Here is a 22,405-nt window from a genome sequence, read left to right on the forward strand (position 1 = left end):
ACTTAAGCAAGTATATAATATGATATTTCCTGTGGTACAATATTCCCACCTTGCAAATATCTCCACCAGTGGTTGCTCATCATCACACATGTTTGCATGGTAATTGAGGGCCTGTCTAATAGATTAGCTTTCCCATTTTTCTGCATTGTCAGCTCACCCTGGGCTCCCAGAGATAGCTGCTTTTAACCAGATTTCCCTTAAATAGTAAGATAAAAGGGGCGGGAGTAAGAAAAATTGTGAATTAATAACCACTGTGCTGCTTTTTACCCTAATACTGATCTGGGGCATTGATGAAGAGATAGTTATATGTGACAGAAGTAATCCTTTGGGTCTTCATCTTCAGTCCTTCAGCCCAAAGATGAGTCTGGTTCCATTTTGGCCTCAAGAATGTGTTTAGGCCTCAGAAACATAGATTCCAATATTCCAGACCCTCACCACAACCTCCTGACCTTCCACTTCTCCAAAGATCTCCTCGCCTCTACCCCACAGACCTCCCTCCTTAGTTCCTCATCTCCCCTTTCTCAAGCGTATGTGCCCTCATACCAGCAACTTGACTACCTACTGCAAACCTCAGGGTTGGTCTGCTCTCTACCTTCTCACCAGCACTCAGTTTACTTATACTCTATCCTCCTGCTATACCCAGTATGCATGTTCCCTGACCTCCGGATAAAAGACAAGGAATAATCTACCTTTTCTCCTACTTGTCGCAGGGGCTGAGCCACACAACTCTGCAAATTGATGAAATCACACTTTGAGGCATGGTTTCGTAAGACCTGGGTACTTCCTACCTTCACTCTTGTTAGCTAATGGAAGTTTCCCCTTCCATTCCATTCAATGACTCTCATAAATCTAAACCATAACTTCCCTGCCATTAAATTCACAATCCAACTTTCAGTTTCCCTGTTGCTTATTCTCACACATCTCAACGTTACCTTCTACTGACATTATGCTTAACATTTTCAGTGGATTGTTTGCTTGCTTCTTTGTGTGTTTGTTTTCATTTTGAACTTTCTACCCTATCTAAAAACATTTTTTCCACCAGTCCATTTAAAAAATTTTTTAAACTTCTTTCCTCTGGTTGAAGTTCTCCCTTATACCACATGTCAACCAACCACTCAGACCTTGAGCCTACACACTCCCTTCAATCATCCACTGTCTCTCTTATAAGTACAACCTCTTCTGTCCTATTTGTTCTTTTACTGCCCTTCCCAAAACAAGATGCATTCCCTTGAACTGAATTAAGAGTGACATTTTACTCTCAGAAGTTCAGATTAATAAAGGAAAAGAGACCAGTTTAGACAAGTTTATCAAGAAATCACATTTTGTCAGTTGAATTATGGCTCCCACTCTCAGTACTCCACTGAAGTTACTCTTGTTGGGGTCCATAATAACGTTTTCACTTAATTTAATCGTCATGTTTAATTGTTCTCTTACAGTATCTCTCCATTTATTTTGCACTGCTCATCCTATTCTTTTAAGCATGTGTTCTGCCCGTGTTATCAAGACACACTATTTTCTCTACTCCAGTACTCTTGCCTGGAAAATCCCATGGACAGAGGAGCCTGGTATACTGCAGTCCATGGGGTTGCTAAGAGTCGGACACGACTGGGTGACTTCACTTTCACTTTTCACTTTCATGCATTGGAGAAGGAAATGGCAACCCACTCCAGTGTTCGTGCCTGGAGAATCCCAGGGATGGGGGAGCCTGGTGGGCTGCCGCCTATGGGGTCGCACAGAGTCGGACATGACTGAAGCAACTTAGCAGCAGTAGCAGCATTCCCATGAGAGAAATAAAACAAGTAAGAATAATTTCTTACTTTTATTCCCATTTCTATAAGTGGAATCTCTTTCTCTCACATATTTTTAAATTTTGGATTCTTCTCTCAATACTCTGCCTTAATCACAGACAAAAAAATATGTAAAATTATGTCATTTTAAACAGTCATCAGTATGCTTTTGACATTCACATTTTTATTTTCAACTCAATTCCCTCTCTTTCTTAAGATTTGAAGACATATTTTCACTAGCTGGCTGGATCTGTTTATTATTTTTGGAAGGATTCTAAATCCAGTGTTTCTAAACTTATCTCTTCCTACTAACCTGCATCCCTTCCCTAAACCAAACAATATAGCTGTGATATTATGATTTTAAAAAGTTGGCTTAAAGCTCAACATTCAGAAAACTAAGATCATGGCATCTGGTCCTATCACTTCACGGCAAATAGATGGGGAAACAATGGAAACAGTGACAGACTATTTTTTGGGGCTCCAAAATCACTGCAGATGGTGATTATAGCCATGAAATTAAAAGACACTTACTCCTTTCAAGGAAAGTTATGACCAACCTAGACAGCATATTAAAAAGCAGAGACATTACTTTGCCAACAAAGGTCCATTAACTCAAAGACATGGTTTTTCCAGTAGTCATGTATGGATGTGAGAGTTGGACTATAAAGAAAGCTGAGCACCCAAGAACTGATGCTTTTGAATTGTGGTGTTGGAGAAGACTCTTGAGAGTCCTTTGGACTGCAAGGAGATCCAACCAATCCATCCTAAAGGAGATCAGTCCTGGGTGTTCATTGGAAGGCGTGATGCTGAAGTTGAAACTCCAAATCTTTGGCCACCTGATGTGAAGAGCTGACTCACTGGAAAAGACCTGACTCTGGAAAAGACTGAAGGGAGGAGAGGGGGACGACAGAGGATGAGATGGTTGGATGGCATCACTGACTCAATGGACATGAGTTTGAGTCAACTCTGGAAATTGGTGATGGACAGGGAGGCCTGGCGTGTTGCAGTCCATGGGATCGCAAAGAGTCAGACACAACTGAGCGACTGAATTCAACTCAACTTCAGTTCCTGGTTCACAGTACCCCAAACCCTTAGAATTTGCTTCCCAGGTGACTCCGTGGGTAAAGAATCTGCCTGCAATGCAGGAGATGCAAGAAACATGGGTTCCATCCTTGGGTCAGGAAGATCCCTGACTGGCATCCCACTCCAGTATTGGTGCCTGGAGAATCCCATGGACAGAGGAGCCTGGCAGGCTACAGTCCATGGAGTCACAAACAATTACTTACTTACTTTAGCTCCCTACTCCCTCACTGTTTTGTATCACATCCTTAACTTAGTCGTTGGTTATATCTCAAATATTCTGATTTCTGGAACCTTCTTCTTCATCTGCACTAAAATTTCCAGGCATCAGGGTGCCATCATAACCCTCTTGGAGATACAGAAGATGATTACATACATTCTCTTAAGTGATTTTTGTCCCTCTGAATTCATTCTCCACAAAGCTTGCAATCACTTTTCTTAGATTTAACACTGGTTACATCATGCTCATGTTTAATACCAACCAATTGTTATCTATAGAATAATGTCTGGGCAACTTATTACGTTACTTCTTCATGATCTAACACTCACTACCCCTTCAGTTATAAATGTCATGATCCCCTGCCTCAAACTTGATATCACTACAGCAATATCAAACAGATGGTATTTCCCAGATTCTTGAAACTGTTTCCCCGCTTGTTGCCTTTGTTCATGTGATATCTTTTTCCCTTTTTGTTTCTGAAATGAAAGGTTTATAGGCGGAGTATCTGGTAGAAATTGTGATTGTGGAAGCTTTTAATAAATAGTGGGAATTAGAAGTAAATCTCCTCTGATAACTTTCCTCAATTTTGTCCTCCAGGATTCAATTATATACAATCCCTCTTTTACTCTGTTACTGTTTTTCTAGAAAATGAAGTTATTCAGCTGTTCTGAGATGTCTGGTAAAGTCCAGATCTTTCAGCATTTGTGGAAAGATGATAAAAATTACAAGGAGTAAAGAGCTAAAGAAACTATGGCAGATTTCCAAGGACAGACATCCCTGCTGTAGTAGCATGTGCTACTAGTGACCCTCACGTCACCCTCTGATGGTCTACTTTCCCACCGCCATGTTGTGAATTGTTACAGTGTTGGGTGCATTGTGAAATTAGGAGCCAAAGTCAAAAAGTGGCAATGGGAAGAAGGTTTGGGGTGGTGTTTATACATCTTGATCTAAACATATTCTATCAACCAAGTCTGAAGTGTTGTGAGGGGCTGGTGTCACCTGGGGCTCATGTTCAGTCCTGAATATTCATTGGAAGGACTGATGCTGAAGATAAAGGTCCAATAATTTGGCCACCTGATGCGAAGAACTGACTCATTGGAAAAGACCCTAATGCTGGGAAGGATTGGGGGCAGGAGGAGAAGGGGACGACAGAGGATGAGCTGGCTGGATGGCATCACCAACTCGACGGACATGGGTTTGGGTAGACTCACGGAGTTGGTGATGTACAGGGAGGCCTGGCGTGCTGCGATTCACGGGGTCGCAAAGAGTTGGACACGACTGAGTGACTGAACTGAACTGAATGTCAGTAAGGTTGGATGATGTGCTTGCAAAGATCAGATCAACATAGAAGGAAGTGAGGAAGGCAGAAACCAAAAGTGGATGGGGGAAAGGAGTGGTGGGCTGAGGGACAGAAACATACATCCTCTCTGTCAAAATCAATTCATCTCTTCCCTCCATTTAGTAACCCACTTTATGCATCAATTTCAACCTGACTGCCTCATATCAGCAACATATGTGTATACAGTTGACCTTTGAATAATATGGGCTTAACTGTGCAGGTCCACTTGTATATGGATTTTTTTCCAATAAATACATACTACAATACTACATAATTCACTGTTTGTTGAATCCACAGATATGGAACCTCAGATATGGAGAGCAGACTGAATTTATACACAAATTTTTTACTGCACTGGGGTCAGTACCACTGACCCCTACATTATTCAAGGGTTAACTGTAAATGCCATATATGTATCTGGGCAAAATACTAGATAGCCCTAAAGGAGACACTGTATCTACCATCATTGAACCTGTCTAGCTACTTGGCAGAGGGCCTGGTATATAAAAGATGACTTGAAAAACTTTAAAGGGGTATTCAAATTAATTCACAGCACTAAATGTGAAATACAAATGTTAATGATTATCTGTACTTATCTGACTTCCAATTTCCATAACCCCCCTCTCTACATCTGACCCCAATTATTATAGTTCAAGAAGAAATCTTAACCTTCGTCATAATTCCTTATCTCTTTTTGCTAATAGACTGCTTTGGCAGTAAGTTAGTTTCTTAGTTTCATTGACCTTAGTTACATTCTGACCTGACCTTTGTTCTGATTCTCATAACTGAACTTCTGTCTTATTATTTGTTCTTTATAACATTTCTAGGTAATCTGACCACTACTACTCTAGTGCCTCTACAACTGGGTTTAGTCAATGTTATTAGTTGAATTGTATGCCTTACAGAAATACACTGAAGTCATAACCCCCCATACCTCAAATACATCACTTCCAAATGTGATTTTATTCGGAAACAGGGTTGTTGCAGATGTAATTAGATGAGTCGGACAGGCATTTAATCTGAATAGTGCCCTTATAACAAAAGGAAGACAACCAAGGACAGAGACACACAGAGAACACCATGTGATGACAGAGGCCGAGAATGGAGTGATGCAGCTACAAGTCAAGAATTGGCAGGGATTGTGGCCACCATCAGAAGCTATATAAAGGCAAAGAAAAATATCCACTAAAGCTTTCAGAGACAACATAGTCCTGCTGACACTCCTAACCTCTAGAAATGTGAGACCATATGTTTCTGTTGTTTAAAGTCACTTAGTTTGTGGTACACAGTTAAAGAAGCCCTAAGACTAATGCAGTCTTGTTGTCACTTTCTTTCCAGATATGTTATAGACAAATTGCTACAGACAATTTCTTAGTATTAGTAACCACTATCTTACTTCCCATTACACACCTCAGAACACCCATTAACTAACGGAATTTGGGTTAAAAACTCACATTTCTATGTATACTAGACATATACTTGTTAAAATATTCTTTCTACAATTTCCATATGATTCTGTCCTCTAATTATCTGACAAATTCCACAGCAGAAAGATCATATTCTAACTCCTATAAAATATTACAATAGTGACTAACCATGTATCAACATATTTTTCTTTTACTTTGCTAATCAGACTAAATGCTCCAACCAAAATACACACTGACTGAATGGATACAAAACCAAGAACTGTATATTTGCTCTCTACAAGAGTCATTTCAGATCTAGAGACATATACAGACTGAAAGTGATGAGATGGCAAAAGGTATTCCATGCAAATGTAAATCAAAAGGAAGTTGGAGTTACAATACTTATATCAGACAAAATGAACTTTAAAGACTCCAAAAGAGAAAAGAAGGACACTACATAATGATCAAAGGGTCAATCCAAGAGGAAGATATAAAATTGTAAATATATATTCACCCAACATAGAAGCACCCCAACATATAAGGCAAATGTTCAGTTCAGTTTAGTTCAGTTGTTCAGTAGTGTCTGACTCTTTGTGATCCTATGAACTACAGCACACCAGGCCTCCCTGTCTATCACCAACTGCTGGAGTTTACCCAAACTCACGTCCATCAAGTCAGTGATGCCATCCAACCATCTCATCCTCTGTTGTCCCCTTCTCCTCCTGCCCTCAATCTTTCCCAACGTCAGGGTCTTTCCCAATGAGTCAGCTCTTCACATCAGGTGGCCAAAGTACTGGAGTTTCAGCTTCAACATCAGTCCTTCCAATGAACACCCAGGACTGATCTCCTTTAGGATGGACTGGTTGGATCTCCTTGCAGTCCAAAGGACTCTCAAGAGTCTTCTCCAACACCACAGTTCAAAAGCATCAATTCTTCAGCACTCAGCCTTCTTTATAGTCCAACTCTCACATCCATACATGACTACTGGAAAAACCATAGCCTTGATTAGACAGACCTTTGTTGACAAAGTAATCTCTCTGCTTCTTAATATGCTGTCTAAGTTGGTCATGACTTTCCTTCCAAGGAGTAAGCGTCCTTTAATTTCATGGCTGTAATCACCATCTGCAGTGATTCTGGAGCCCCCAAAAATAAAGTCAGCCACTGTTTCCACTGTTTCCCCATCTATTTGCCATGAAGTGATGGGACCAGATGCCATGATCTTAGTTTTCTGAATGTTGAACATTAAGCCAACTTTTTCACTTTCCTCTTTCACTTTCATCAAGAGGCTCTTTAGTTCTTCTTCACTTTCTGCCATAAGGGTCAAAGTATATTACTATAAAAAAAAATCAGTGAAACACAAGGAAGGTAGCAAGAGAGAAAAAGAGACAGAGTAGCTGCAAGACATATGGAAAACTATTAAAAAATGGCAATAGCAGGTCCTCCCCATCAATAATTACTTTAAAATGTAAATAGATTAAAATTCCCAAAGATTTGTTAAATAGATTAGAGAAAAACCCAAACAGATCCATCCATATGCTATCTGTAAGACACTAAATTAACAGCATACATATGCTGAAAGTGAAAGAATGAAAAAAGACACACCATGCAAGTAGTAACTGAAATACAGCAAGTGTGGCCATAATTATAATAGACAAAACAGACTTTAAGTCAACATCTGTCACAAGAGACAAAGAAGGATATTTTATAATGATAAAAGTGTCAATTAACCACAGAGATATAACAATTATAAATATACAGGCACCTGACATCAGAAATCCCAAATATATGAAGCAAATATTGACAGAATTACAGAATTGAAGACCGAAATACAGCAACCCAACAATAGTAAGAGATTTCAACAGTCCAGTTTTAATAATGGATAGAACAACTAGACAGAAGTTCAGTAAGGAAACAGAAGAGTTGAACAACACTATAAACCAATTAGACCTAACAGACATAGAGAACATTCCACCCAACAGCGGCAGAATACACATTCTTCTTAACTGTACATGGAACATTTTCCAACATAGACCACATGTTAGACCACAAAATTAAGTTTTAACAAATTTAAGAAGACTGAAATCATACCAAGTATCTTTTCTGGCCACAGTGGGATGAAACTGGAAATCAACAGCAAAAGGAAAACTGGAATATTCACAAATATGTAGAACTTAAACAACACACTCTTAAAGAATAAATTAGTCAAGAAAGAAACAAACAATATGTTGAGGAAAATAAAGATGAAAAAAACCCAACATACCAAAACTTATGGGATGCAGTGAAAGCAGTACCAAGAGGAAGTTTATGACAGTAAACATTTAAATTAAAAAACAAGGAAGAGTTCACATTAATAACCTAGCTTTACATCTCAAAGATACAGAAAAGAAGAACAAAGTATACATTTAGCAGAAGGAAGAAAATAATAAAGCAAAAATAAATGAAGCAAAGAATAAAAAAAAAAAAGTCAAAAAAATTTAAGAATTGTTTTTTTTTTTAATCAACAAAATTGACAAATCTTTAGTTAGACTGAGGAAAAAAAAGAGAACACATATAAAGAAAATCAGAAAACAAGAGAGGGCCCTTATAAATAAAATCAGAAGTGAAAGAGGAGCTATTACAACTGATTTTGCAGAAACAAAAAGGATTATAAGACTGCTATGTAAAAAATATAAATAAAAAAGAGACTATTATGAACAATTTTATACAATAAACTACATAATCTATAAGAAATGCACTATTTCTATTCAAATTTCTAGAAGCATAGAACCTAACAAGACTTAATCATGAGGAAATTAAAAATCTAAACAGATCTATAATCAGTGAGGCAACTGAATCAGTAATCAAAAACTTCACAGCAAAGAAAAACCTAGGACCAGATTGCTTCTCTGGATAATTCTACTAACATGTTAAAGAGGAAGTTACCAATTCTCTTTAAATTCTTCCAAAATATTAAAGGAGAAGCACATTCCCAGTCAAATTTTATGAGGCCAGTATTACCATGATCCCACAGCTAGAAAAATATACTATAATAAAAGAAAATTACAGACAAACACCTCTGGTGAATACTGATATAAAAATATTCATCAAAATAATAAAAACTACATTCAATAGCATCTTGAAAGCATCCCAGCATGACCAAATGAGTTTTATTCCTGGAATACAAGGATGGTTGAATGCATGAAAAGCAATCAATTTCACACACCACATTAACAGAATAAAGAACAAAAATTAAATGATTATCTCAATTGACGCAGAAAAAGCATTAACAAAATTAAATAACTTTTGAATTCAATAACTTTTCATGATAATTGATAAAAACATGCAACAAACTAGGAATAGAAGACAAACAGTTCAACATAATTAAGACTATATATGAAAAGCCTGCAGCTAACATTATACTCAATATAGAAAAACTGAAATCTTTTCCTCTTTGATCAGGAACAAGGCAAGGATGCCCACTCCTCACTTCTATTTAAATAATACTGGAAATCTTAACCAGAGCAATTAGTTAAGAAAAACAGGCATCCAATTTAGAAAGAAAGAAAGATTACCTCTGTTCATAGATGACATATTCTTATACAAACACAACTAAACATTACACACCTTAACCCACACAAAACTGTTAGAACTAATAAACAAATTCAGCAAGTTTCAGGATACAAAAACAAAAAGTAGAAATCAGTTGTGTTTCTATACACTAACAATAAATAACCTTAAAAGGAAATTAAGGAAACAATTCTATCCACAATAACATTAAAAGGAACAAAATACTTAGGAATATATTCACTCAAGAAGGAACAAGACTTCTATACTAAAAACTATAAAACACTGACTGCTATATGAAATTAAAGACAATGCAAATAAATGAAAAGACAGCCTATGTTCATGGACTGGGAGATTTTATATTGCTGAAATGTCCATACTATTCAAACCAATCTATACATTTAATACAAACTCTGTGAAAAACAGGGAGCTTCCCTTGTAGCTCAGTCGGTAAAGAATCTGCCTGCAGTGCAAGAGATGCAGATTTGATCCCTGGGTTGGGAAGATCCCCTGGAGAAGAAAATGGCAACCCACTCCAGTATCCTTGCCTGGAAAATCTCCTGGACAGAGGAGCCTGGTGGGCTGCAGGCCATGGGATTGCAAAGAGTCAGGCATGACTGAGCAACTAGCACTTAACACTTACTATGAAAAATCCAAAGATATTTTTGCAGAAATTGAAAAGTCATTCTACAATTCATATGGAATCTCAAGAGACCCCAAATAAATCTTGAGAAAAGACAAAGTTGGAGGCCTCAAACTTAATTTCAAGTCATTACAGACATAGTAATTATAACAGTGTGGTACTGCATTAAGATAGATATATAGACTAACTGAACAGAACAGAAATAAACACTCACATATATGGTTATATGATCTTGGACAAAGGTATTAAGCTCACAAAATGGGAAAAAGACAGTATCTTCAACAAATGGAGCTGGCAAAACTGGGTATTGACATGCAAAAGAATAAAGCTGGATCTTTATCTTACACCATATACAAAAAGTAACACAAAATGGTAACGGCTAAAGGCCTACACATAAGATCTAAATCTGTAAAAGAAAACAGGGAAAGAGCTTCATGAAAGTGGATTTGGCATTGATTTCTTAGATATTACATCAAACACACAGAAAAAGGAAAAAGAGACAAACTTAAAAACCTCTGCACATCAAAGAAAATAATCAACAAGTGAAAAAGCAACCTACAGAATAGGAGAAAATATCTGCAAAAACATATATATGATAAAGGGTTAATGTCCAAAATAGTGAACTAAACTGAGCAACAATAAAAAACCAATTTTAAAATGTGCAAAGGACTTGAGTAGAAAATATACAAACAGCCACCAAGCATATGAAAAGATGGTTTATCATTACTAATCATTAGAAAAATGCAATGAGATATCATACACACATAGACACACACACAAATAGACACAGATAGACTTAGAAAATGGCAAGAATTGGTGAGGATGTGGAGAAACTTGAAATTTGTGCACTGTTGGTGAGAATGCAAAATGATGTATCACTATGGAAAACTATATAGAGGTTTCTCAAAACCATAAAAATAGAATTATATGATCCAGCAATCCCACTTTTGGGTACTCAACCAAAAAAACTGAAAGCAGGATGAAAGACATTTTGCATAACCATATTTATTTTAGTATTATGCCTAATACCCAAGAGGTGGAAGCAACCTAAATGTCCATGGAAAAATAAATAGATAAAAGAAAATGTGGTAAATATGTACAATGGAATATTATTCATCCTTAAAAAAGAAGGAAATCCTGTCATATGCTACAACATGGAAGAACCTTAAGGACATCATGTTAAGTGAAACTGGAAATAAGTTATTCACAAAAAGACAAATAGTGTATGATTCCACTTATATGAAGTATCTAAAGTAGTAAAATACATAGAAACAAAATAGAATAGTAGATGCCATGAATTGAAGTGAGGGGGAGATAGGGAGCTGCTATTCCATGGGTACAGAGTTACAGTTCTGCAAGATAAAAAAGCTCTAGAGAGCAGTACAACAATGTGAATATAGTTAACACTACTGAATATAATTAACATTCACAGCAATGTGAATATAGTTACGACTATAATTAAAAATGGTTAAGACAGTAAATTTTGTGTTACATGTTTTTAAAAAACAGTTAAAATCATACAAAACTTCCAGGCCCAGAGGTCACAGCACCATCTTAAAAAATTCCATCCCATCTCTCTTTCTTCTCCATTCTCTACCCCTTTCCTACCTGTCTCCCATTCCATCTCTCCTTCTTCCCCATTCCCCACCCTTTAGCTCCAACTCAAGCAGGGTCAAAATTACTATTATAAATTTTAAACAAACTAATTTTCTAAACAGAAAAAATAACTCACTAACTCTATCAGTTTCTGGTAATAGTGAATGAGTTCACCAAAACCAAACACAGCATTATAGTACTGCCTGTATTCTTTTATTTAAAAAAAAAATTTATGGATAGCAGTTTTATGGAGAAATCTTACATCAAGCACATAGTGCTTCCAAAAGTTAAGGATTATTAACATTGCTTTTTACTTGAATTCCTTTCTTAACATAAAAAGAACATCAGACTACAGAGGCTTACAAAAAGACTAACAAAACCCCAAAAAGTCAAAAAAGAGATGTGGAAAACTTTCTTTGAAAATAACTAATGATAATGACAAACATTGTTTTCCTGGATATTCTGCCATTATTTCGGCCCTTCCTCACATGTTACCACTAGAATCTTATAGGAGCTGCCTCCTGCCAACACAAGCATTGTGTGAAACTTTACAAACATAGCTGGGAAGAATAGACCAATGACCTTTGTATGACTTCTTGGCAACTTTGCAATATGGAGGCCTAATTTGATATGTGGATTTGGTGGTTTGACCAGCCTTGGCTAACATCAGGTCCACATGCAAGGGACAGTGCAGTGGTTCCCTACTCCAGAGCACCAACTCAGTCTCACGCCCTGTGAGTCACGCAGAAGAAAACCTCCTTCCTGGCTGTCTTGACTCACTCTGGAGCAGAAGAGGATGCTCATTGGGATTGTGGTCCTGTATTACGTGAGAGACCATGATGAGCTAAACAGATTCACCAAAATGCAACCAAATCCCTCAAATTAGGAGAGAACAGGATGAGAATGACCAAATTCACTGATGTTTGGGGTTGGCAAACTTCTACGAAGTTCTAACATTAGCTCTGGTCCTATAAGTCAAGTTTTACTTAGTCTTTTAGACTTCTAATACTTAAACTGCTGCAACTGAAGTTGTATCTTCAATAAATTCTACAGGAATTTATATTCTGTTTAAGAGTAAATTAGTATTTAAAGTCTATCTTGGATCAGACCCAAATATCCCAACTTGTCTCAGAACTCATGTCTTTTTAGATGGTATGGATACTGCTCTTCCTAGCAGGTATCCATTATTTCATTCTTCTCCAGGATTGGTGTGTTTTTCTTTTTTTTAAGTCAAAATCACCTGTCCTAGGTTTTTCACTTATTTATATATTTAGTAGTAATATTTAGTGGGAACTAAATTGCAATATACATCAGTGATTTTGAAACCAAGCAGGACCTTGCTAGACTTTCTTGGGGACAGATCCCTACCTGTCCCCCACCTCCTGTCTGTAGAAAAGCTTTAGCCTCCTAGGCCTTTATCAATTTCTAAAGGGCAAATTTAATTAAAGAGGTGAGAAAGTGCTGAAACAAACGAACAAACAAAGACAGTCAAGCAAGACAAAATAATTATAGTTTACCGATAAAACAAGGTCAAAGACCTTTCATTCCTCCTTAAGGGCCATAGAAATATCCTGAGTCATATCCTTGAGTTGTTTTACAGATACTAAAATCCCCACCAGCCAGAAGTTAACTGTGTGCTGACCAGCAAAATGTCAAAACTAGACCAGGTGGAATCAGAGGTAGACATTTCAGTTACCTGAACTGTATTTTGTTATCTCATCATCAACCAATCAGAGAACTGTGCTCAAGTTGATCACACACTGCAACCCTTTCCCTCAGGCTATCTTTAAACACACTTCTCTGAAAGCCACTGGGGAGTTCCAATTTTTTAGCACAAGCTGCATATTTTCCTTGCAATAAATGTTGCATTTTCCTTCACCACAACCTAGTGTCAAAGCATTAGCTTTGCTGTGCTTTGGGCAAAGAGATTCAAGTTTGGTTTGGTAACAATATGTCTAATTATTAAATTACTAAAAGGACTGTCCCTTTTAGACAAACTTCTAAGAATATTTTAGTTGCAAACTAGTAATAAAGGGAATATTAATATAAGAAAAATGTTAGGAAAAATTGTTAACCTCTTCTTTCATCATATGACCAATCACAGGTCCTCTCAGAATCTAAAATGATTTATCAATTAAGATAATTCAGGGGCCTATAGTTTTATGTACTCACCATTCAATCATGGCTACCCTCGAGGTTATTAAAACATTATTACCATCATTTCTTTTCCTGTAATTCTTGTCCTCCATCTTCCACTTACTTTCTTACTGCTTTATATCACTTACATCCTTAAAATTCCAAATTACAATTTATCTTTTTAAGTAAATATTCTCATATTTTTAAGATGGCTGCAGTATCTTGGAGGGGGCTGGTCAAGGGCAAGTAAAAACACCCCAAATACTTCTGCCATTATAAAGTTGCCTTGTCTTGATTCAGCATGTGCTTGGTTGTTTGAAACTTTATCTGCTTTCCTGACTTCAGCAAAATTTATTCTGACTGTTTCTGCTTAATTTTTCAATTTTTCTATATTGGTGAATAGACCACTGAAGGTGCCTATTCTGCTGTTTTCACCACTGACATCCCAAAACATTTTTCTTGCGGTGGACAGCACTATACTAGGCTAAGGGACACTAAAATATTAATGACACCAATCAACATGCTCAATTCTTTCTGAGCTATAATTGAGCATATGGTATCAGACCAACTTCTCACCATGAATAACTTCAATGATGAAGTATGAAAAGGAAACAGCTGCATTTGAGAGTATGGAAAGCAGTTAGGAAAGCTAGCTTAAGTATCTCATCTTAGATAGCCTGTTAGTAAATTTTGTCACCAGGAGATATGCTCTAAAACTTAATAAAGAAAGAAATGATTTCAGATTTAATCTCAGAAAAGCAGAAAGTAATGAAAAGCAAGGGCTTCCCAGGTGGTGCTAATGGTAAAGAACCTGCCTGCCAATGCAGAGGACCTAAGAGATGTGGGTTCAATCCCTGGGTTGGAAAGATCCTCTGGAGGAGGGCATGGCAATCCACTCTAGTATTCTTGCCTGGAGAATCCAATGGACAGAAGAGCCTAGAGGGCAACAGACCACAGGTCACGAAGAGTCAGACACAACTGAAGTGACTTAGCACACACACAGTGAAAGCAAAGTAAGACACTATAAATCTAAACTAATATTGTCCATTTAAAATAAATAATATTTTGCTAGATTTTAAAATGATTAAGTACAATTAAACTAAGCAACAACTGTACAAAAATCAGAAATTGAGTAAATGAAATTAAAGTGTTCAAAGTCCTTGCATTGTCCAGAAGCTAAATAAAAGTATTAATTTGCAGAAGACTCTAATAAGTCAAAGATTCATTTTGTTTTTTTTTTTTTTCAAAGATTCATTTTGTAGTGAAAAAGTCAAAGAGTAAGAAAAATATCTATAAAACAATTACCTGACAAAGAATCATATCTAGAATATAGCAAGATAACTAAAAATCAGTAAAAACAAACAAACAAAAAAAAACCACACAGATAACCTAATTTAAAAATGGGCAAAATACTTGAACAGGCATTTCACAAGATAATATCCAAATGATATACAGACATATGAAAAGATGCTAAAATTTTTTGTCATTCACAAAATGCATATTAAATTCACAATGTGATACCCTACAGATGCATCGGAATGTGTAACATTACCAAAAATCCATCATGCTGTTTTCCATAATGGCTGCACTATTTTACATTCCGACCAATAGTGTACAAGGGTTCCAATTTTTCCATATCCTTGCTAACACCTGTTATTTTGTTAATATCCTTCTTAACTGATGTGAAGTGATATCTCATGGTGGTCTGATTTGCATTTATCTGATGATCAGTGACATAAAGCACTTTTTCATACATCTGTTGGTCATTTGTATGTCTTCTTTGGAGAATGTCTAAATCCTTCACCCATTTTTTTAGTTTTCTTTTTTGTTTTTTGCTAAAGAGCTGGAGGGGTTCCTTATATTTTTTAGGAAGTGATGTCTTGTTAAATACACAGTTTGAAAATGCTTTCTTCTATTTTTAGGTTTCCTGTTCACTCTGTCGATTTCTTCATTTACTATGCAGAACCTTATGGTTTGATGTAATCCCACTTGTCTAGTTTTTGCTTTTGCTGCCTGTATTTTTGATATCACATCCATGAAATCATTGCCAAGACTATTCTCGTGAAGCTTTCCCCATTTTCTTCTAGGGGTTTGGGTTTTACAGTTTCAGGTCATAGGTTTAAATCTTTAATCCATTTTGAATTGATTTTTGTGTAAGTTCTAAGAGGGGTTTATTTTCATTCCTTTACATGTGAATATTCAGTGTTCCAAACACTATTTGCTGAAGAGATGATCCTTTCCCCACTGTGTACTCTTGGCACCCTTGTTGAAGATCAGTTTCCTGTATGTGTGGGGGTTTATTTCTGAGCTCTCTATTCTATCCTATTGATACATATGATCTTTATCCCATTATCACACTGCCTTAACTATGGCAGTTTTGTAATATATTTGAAATCAGGAAGTGTGATGTTCTCAGATTTGTTCTCCTTTCTCAAGGTCACTTTGGATATTCTGGGCCTTTTAGTGTTCTATATGAATTTTAGAATTATTTTATATTTGTTTTAAAAACACCAGTGGAATTTTAATGGAAATAGCATTGAATATAAATATTCCTTTTGGTAGTCTGAACATTTTAATAATATTAAGTCTTCCAATCCATGAACACAAGATGTCTTTCCACTTATTTGTGTTTTAATATCTTTCATCAGTGTATTGCAGTTTCACATCCATTGTTAAACTTATCCTTAAACATTCTATTGATTTTGATGCTATTGAAAATGAGATTGTCTTACCATTTCTTTTCTTTGGTAGTTCATTATTAGTGTATGAAAATGCAACTGAATTTTGTATATTGATTTTGTATCCTGAAACTTTTCTGGATTTGTTTATCAGTTCTAATAGGATTATTCCATGTCCAGTTCTAACTGTTGCTTCTTGGCCTGCACACAGATTTCTCAGGAGGCAGGTAAGGTGATCTGGTATTCCCATTTCTTAAAGAGTTTTTCACAGTTTGTTGTGATCCACACACTCAAAGGCTTTGGTGTAATCAATAAAGCAAAAGTAGATGTTTTTCTGGAACTCTCTTGCTTTTTCAATGATCTGACGGATGTTAGCAATTTGACTTCTGGTTCCTGTGTCTTTTCTAAAACCAGCTTGAACATCTGGAAGTTCACTATTCACATACTATTGAAGCCTGGCTTAGAGAATTTTGAGCATTACTTTGCTGGCATGTGAAATGAGTGCAATTTTGTGGTAGTTTGAGCATTCTTTGGCATTGCCTTTCTTTGGGGCTGGAACAAAAACTGACCCTTTCCAGTCCTATGGCCACCGCTGAGTTTTCCAGATTTGCTGGCATATTTAGAACTGGACATGGAACAACAGACTGGTTCCAAATCGGGAAAGGAGTACATCAAGGCTATATACTGCCACCCTGCTTACTTAACTAATATGCAGAGTACATTACATGAAATGCTGGGCTGGATGAAGTACAAGCTGGAGTCAAGATTGCTGGAAGAAATATCAATAACCTCAGATACGCAGATGACACCACCCTTATGGCAGAAAGTGAAGAAGAACTAAAGAGCCTCTTGATGAAAGTGAAAGAGGAGGGTCAAAAAGTTGGCTTAAAACTCAACATTCAGAAAACTAAGATCATAGCATCCCATCCCATCACTTCATGACAAATAGATAGGGAAACAATGGAAACAGTGACAAACTTTATTTTTGGGGAGGTCCAAAATCACTGCAGATGGTGACTGCAGCCATGAAATTAAAAGACACTTCAAGGGTCCTTGGAAGAAAAGCTATGACCAACCTAGACAGAATATTAAAAAGCAGAGACATTACTTTGCCAACAAAGGTCTGTCTAGTGAAAGCTATGGTTTTTCCAGTAGTCATGTATGGATGTGAGAGTTGAACTATAAAGAAAGCTGAGTGTCAAAGAATTGATGGTTTTGAACTATGGTGTTGGAGAAGACTCTTGAGAGTCCCTTAGACTGCAAGGAGATCCAACCAGTCAATCCTAAAGAAAATCAGTCCTATTATATTCCTTGGAAGGACTGATGCTGAAGCTGAAACTCTAATACTTTGACCACCGGATGTGAAGAACTGACTCACTGGAAAAGACTCTGATGCTGGGAAAGATTGAAGGCGGGAGTAGGGGACAACAGAGGATGAGATGGTTGGATGGCATCACCGATGTGATGTATGTAAGTTTGAGGAGGCTCCGGGAGTTGGTGATGGACAGTGAAGCCTGGGGTGCTACAGTCCATGGGGTCACAAAGAGTTGGACATGACTGAGTGACTGAACTGACTGGATAGGATTGTGGGTTTGTATAATCTTTAGTGTTGTCTATATATGAGATCATGTCATCTACAAATAGGGACAATTTTCTTTCCTTTTTAATATGGATCCCTTAAAATTTTTTAAAGCATATTTAATACTTTTCTTTTTTGACCATGCTACATAACTTGTGGGATCTTAGTTCCCCAGACAGGGACAGAACCTAGGCCCTCAGCAGTGAAGGCCTGGACTAACCACTGGACTGCCAGGGAATTCCCTGGATGGCTTTTCTTTCTTTTTCTTGACTAGCTGCTCTAAGACTGCCTATAAGTCACACATAGATGGTAAGAGTGGGTTCCCTTGGTTTGTTCCTGATCTTAGAAGGAAAACTTTCAAATTTTCACCATTGAATACGTTAACTGTGGGCTTCTCATATCTGATCTTTATTGTGTTGAGGTGCCTTCTGTCTACACTTAATTTGCTAAAGAGTTTTTATCAGGAAGGGAGGTTTAATATTGTCAAATGTTTTCTCTGCATCTGTTGAGATGATCATATGATTTTCATCCTTCATTTGCTAATGTGGTGAATCACATTGATTTATTTATGTTGAACCATCCTGGCATTCCAAAAATAAATTCCATTTGATCATGGCATAGATGTGTGTTCTCAGTCACTCAGTCATGTCTCTTTGCAACCCCATGGACTATAGCTCCTGAGTCCAAGGGATTATCATGGCAAGGATACTGGAGTGGGCTGCCATTTCCTCCTCCAAGGGATCTTCACGACACAGGGAACAAACCTGCATCTCCTCAGGCTCCTACATTGGCAGGCGGATCTTTACTACTGAGTCATCTGTGAAGTCCATGTACTCTTGAATTCTGTTTGCTAGAATTTTTGTTATAAATTTTTGGGTATACATTCACCAGGGATATGAAGCTGCAATTTTCTTTTCTTGAAATACCTTTTTATGGTTTTGTTATCAAGGCAATAGAGGCCTCATAAAATGGATTTGGAAATACTGCCTCCTCTTTGAATTTTTGGAGAAGTCTGAGAAAGACTGGTGCTGATTCTTCCTTAAATATTTAGTAGAATTCACCAGTGAAGCCATCTAGTCCTGGCTTTTCTTGTTTGAAGATTTTTGACTGCTAATTCAATTTCCTAATTTGTTATTAGTCTGTTTATATTTTCTATAACTTTTACCATCTGATCCAGTAATTATACTCCTGGATATATATTCAAAAGAAGTGAAATCAGGATCTTAAAAATATATCTTCATTACCATGCTTGCGTGCATTCTCAGTTGCTTCGGTAGTGCCTGACTTTTTGCAACCCCATGGACAGTAGCCAGCCAGGTTCCTTTCTCGATGGGGTTCCCCAGGCAAGAATATTGGAGTGGGTTGCCATGCCCTCCTCCAGGGGATCTTCCTGACCCAGGGATCGAACCCGTGTCCCCTCATTGCAGGCAGATTCTTTACTCTCTGACCCATGGGGGAGGCCCATTTACCATGTTTATTGCAGCATAATTTACAACATCAAGAACTGGAAACAACCCACACTTCCAGCAACAGATGAATGGATAAAGAAAATGTGGAATATGCACAGAATGGAATGTTATTCAGCAATTTTAAAAAAGGAAATCCTACCACTTGGGATACCATGGATGGACCCAGAAGTAAATATTATGCATACTTTTGTGCATGCTAAATTGCTTTAGCCATGTCCGACTCTTTGCGACCCCATGGACTGTAGACTGTCAGGCTCCTCTGTCCTTGGGATTCTCCAGGAAAGAATATTGGAGTGGGTTGCTGTGCCCTCCTCCAGGGGATCTTCCTGATCCTAGGACTGAACCTACATCTTCTGTGCTTCCTGTATTGCAGGTGGATTCTTTACCACTGAGCCACCAGGATGTCCATCTATATCTCTACATTTTAATCAAAAAATTCATTTTTCATTTTAAATGCTCTTTTATCTAAGTAACAACTGCTTTTTTTTTTTTTTTGACCGAAGCAAAAGTTAAAGTGCTACTCCATGTATTTCTTGCCTTTCAAATTCAATTGGGTGACAAACAATTGCATCATCTAGTTCTAATTGCTTAAAAGGCATGTTAAATAAATCAGCTGCACAACCAGAGACACCTTCTTACTCTGACATTGCTTCATTTGGTTCAATCATCACTTTTTCTTTATAGGATCTGTTTTTTGCAATCAATTCTCAGAGATTTCTGGAATATAAAGTTCAGACCTAAAACTTCTCATGGGCTATTTCAGCAGTTGTGTGGTCCCAGAACCCAAACTTGGAAGGGGCAGAGAAGTTCTGGGGCTCAGGTACGTGGCCTGGAGGAGTGTGAGGTGAGGGCCAATTTGGACTGTACTTGGGGGAGGGGAGAGGGCAATCTACAGTTGTAGCAGCATTTCCTACCTGCATGCACATGTTCCTCTCATGGCACCAACCATCTGAAAAGTAGACATCAAAGTCCAGCTTAGCTTGTGGCTCACACGAAGTTCAGAGAGAAGACTGGAGATGCAGCATTGCCATGGAAAATATTATGTCTGGAAATAAGTCAGTCATAGAATTACAAATATTGCATGATTCCACTTAAATGAAGTATTTAGTATAGTTAACCTTACAGATGCCGGCAACAGAATGGTGGTTGCCAGAAGATGGGGGAGGAGAAAACTAGGGATTTTTTAGTGGTTATAAAGTTACAGTTATATATAAGATTAAGAAGCTCTAGAGACTGCCTGTACAACATATGGCACATAGCTAACATAGGTTGTTCACTTAAAGACAGTAGATCTCTTGCTACATGTTCTTACCATTAAAAAAAGTGCAATCTTTTAGTGGTGATGAGTATTTTTTAAAATTTTATTTAAGTATAATTGATTTACAATGTTGTGTTGATTTCTGGTGTACAGAAGGTGATTTAGCTATATATATAAATTCTGTTTAATATTCTTTTCTATTATGGTTTATTATAGGATATTGAATATAGTTTCCTGTGCTATACAGTAGAGCCTTGTTGTTTATCCATTCCATATATAATAGTCTCCATCTGCTAATTCCAGACTCCCAATCCATCCATTCCCCCCTCCCCTGTGCCTTGGCAACCACAAATCTGTTCTCTATGTCTGTGAGTAATTTGTTTCATAGATAAGTTGATTTCTATCATATTTGATTCCACATATAAGTGGTATCATATGCTATTTTGTCTTTCTCTTTGACTTACTTGACTTAGTATGATAATCTCTAGGTCCATCTAAGTTGCTGCAAATGGCATTATTTCTTCCTTTTTATGGCTAAGTAGTATTCCATTGTATATAAGTACCATATCTTTGTCCTTCATCTGTCAATGGACTTCTGGGTAATTTTTGTATCTTGGCTCTTGTAAATAGAGCTGATAAAAACATAAGAGCATATGGATCTTTTCAAATCAGAGGTCTGTCAATGGATATGTTTATTACCTTGTTTGTGGTGATGTTATCACAGGGTTCAAAATCATTAAAATGTATACATTAAATACTTGCAACTTTTGTATATTGTCTCAGTAAAGTTTAAAAAAATAAAAAAAGAAGATGAACACAAAACTGAGAATTTCAGGTGGTGGCAAATACATGAAGAAACTGGAATTTTCACTCACTGCTAGTGGACTATAAAATGCTAAGACCAGAAATCTATTTGGCAGTATCTACTAATACAGAATAATACTGAATATATGTACATCCTGTGGCTACTAGTACTGAATATACATACATTTTCTGGTAATATTATATTAGGTATATATCAAAATCAAATGGATAACTATGTGCATCAACAGGTATAAAAATATTCATAGCCGCATAATTTTTACTCACTCCAAACTTTAAACAACTCAATGTTAAGCAATATTAGACTAGACAAATAAATTTTGGAATTACATAAAAAGGAATAAACTACTACTATATTCTTTAATATTATCAATCTTACAAATTTTTATTGAGTGAAAAGAGCCACACAAGAGAATATACTATGTGTGGTCATTTATAACCATTCAAAAGCAGGCAAAACTAATTCTGGATATAAAATTCAAAATAGTGGCAATTTTTGTGTGGGTTGTGATGACTCAGATGGAGTATAAGATTTTTCTATATATGGTAAACATCTAAAAATCTTGATGCAGGAGGTGGTAACACAAGTTCATTCATTTTGTTACCAAGATATACACTAGGGATTGTTGCACTTTTGTATATATATCATCTCTTAACAATTTTTCACACACATCCATTCAGAAAATTTTTTAAATTGTATTTCATTAATTTTTGGTGAAGGCGTAGGGCAAGGGGTACTCATATATTTAGGGTACAAATGTCAGTTGTAGCAGCTACTTAAAGGAGTAAACAGAAGGAATCTACTAATAAGATATAAGATGTTGTCCATCTAGCACTTCCACATGTTAG

At 36.8% G+C, this 22,405-nt stretch overlaps 1 long non-coding RNA gene across 2 annotated transcripts in view; it reads right to left on the reverse strand.

The window, feature by feature from the left end:
- LOC136171190 (uncharacterized) overlaps positions 1-22,405 on the reverse strand; it is a 74,992-nt gene that overhangs the window by 51,228 nt on the left and 1,359 nt on the right. For both annotated transcript variants that reach the window (XR_010663775.1, XR_010663776.1), the window contains exon 2: positions 20,391-20,521. This is a non-coding gene — a long non-coding RNA (uncharacterized lncRNA). The remainder of the gene's footprint in view (positions 1-20,390; positions 20,522-22,405) is intronic.

The sequence above is a fragment of the Muntiacus reevesi genome, chromosome 6 (assembly GCF_963930625.1).
Source record: "Muntiacus reevesi chromosome 6, mMunRee1.1, whole genome shotgun sequence".
Classification (NCBI taxonomy): domain Eukaryota; kingdom Metazoa; phylum Chordata; class Mammalia; order Artiodactyla; family Cervidae; genus Muntiacus; species Muntiacus reevesi.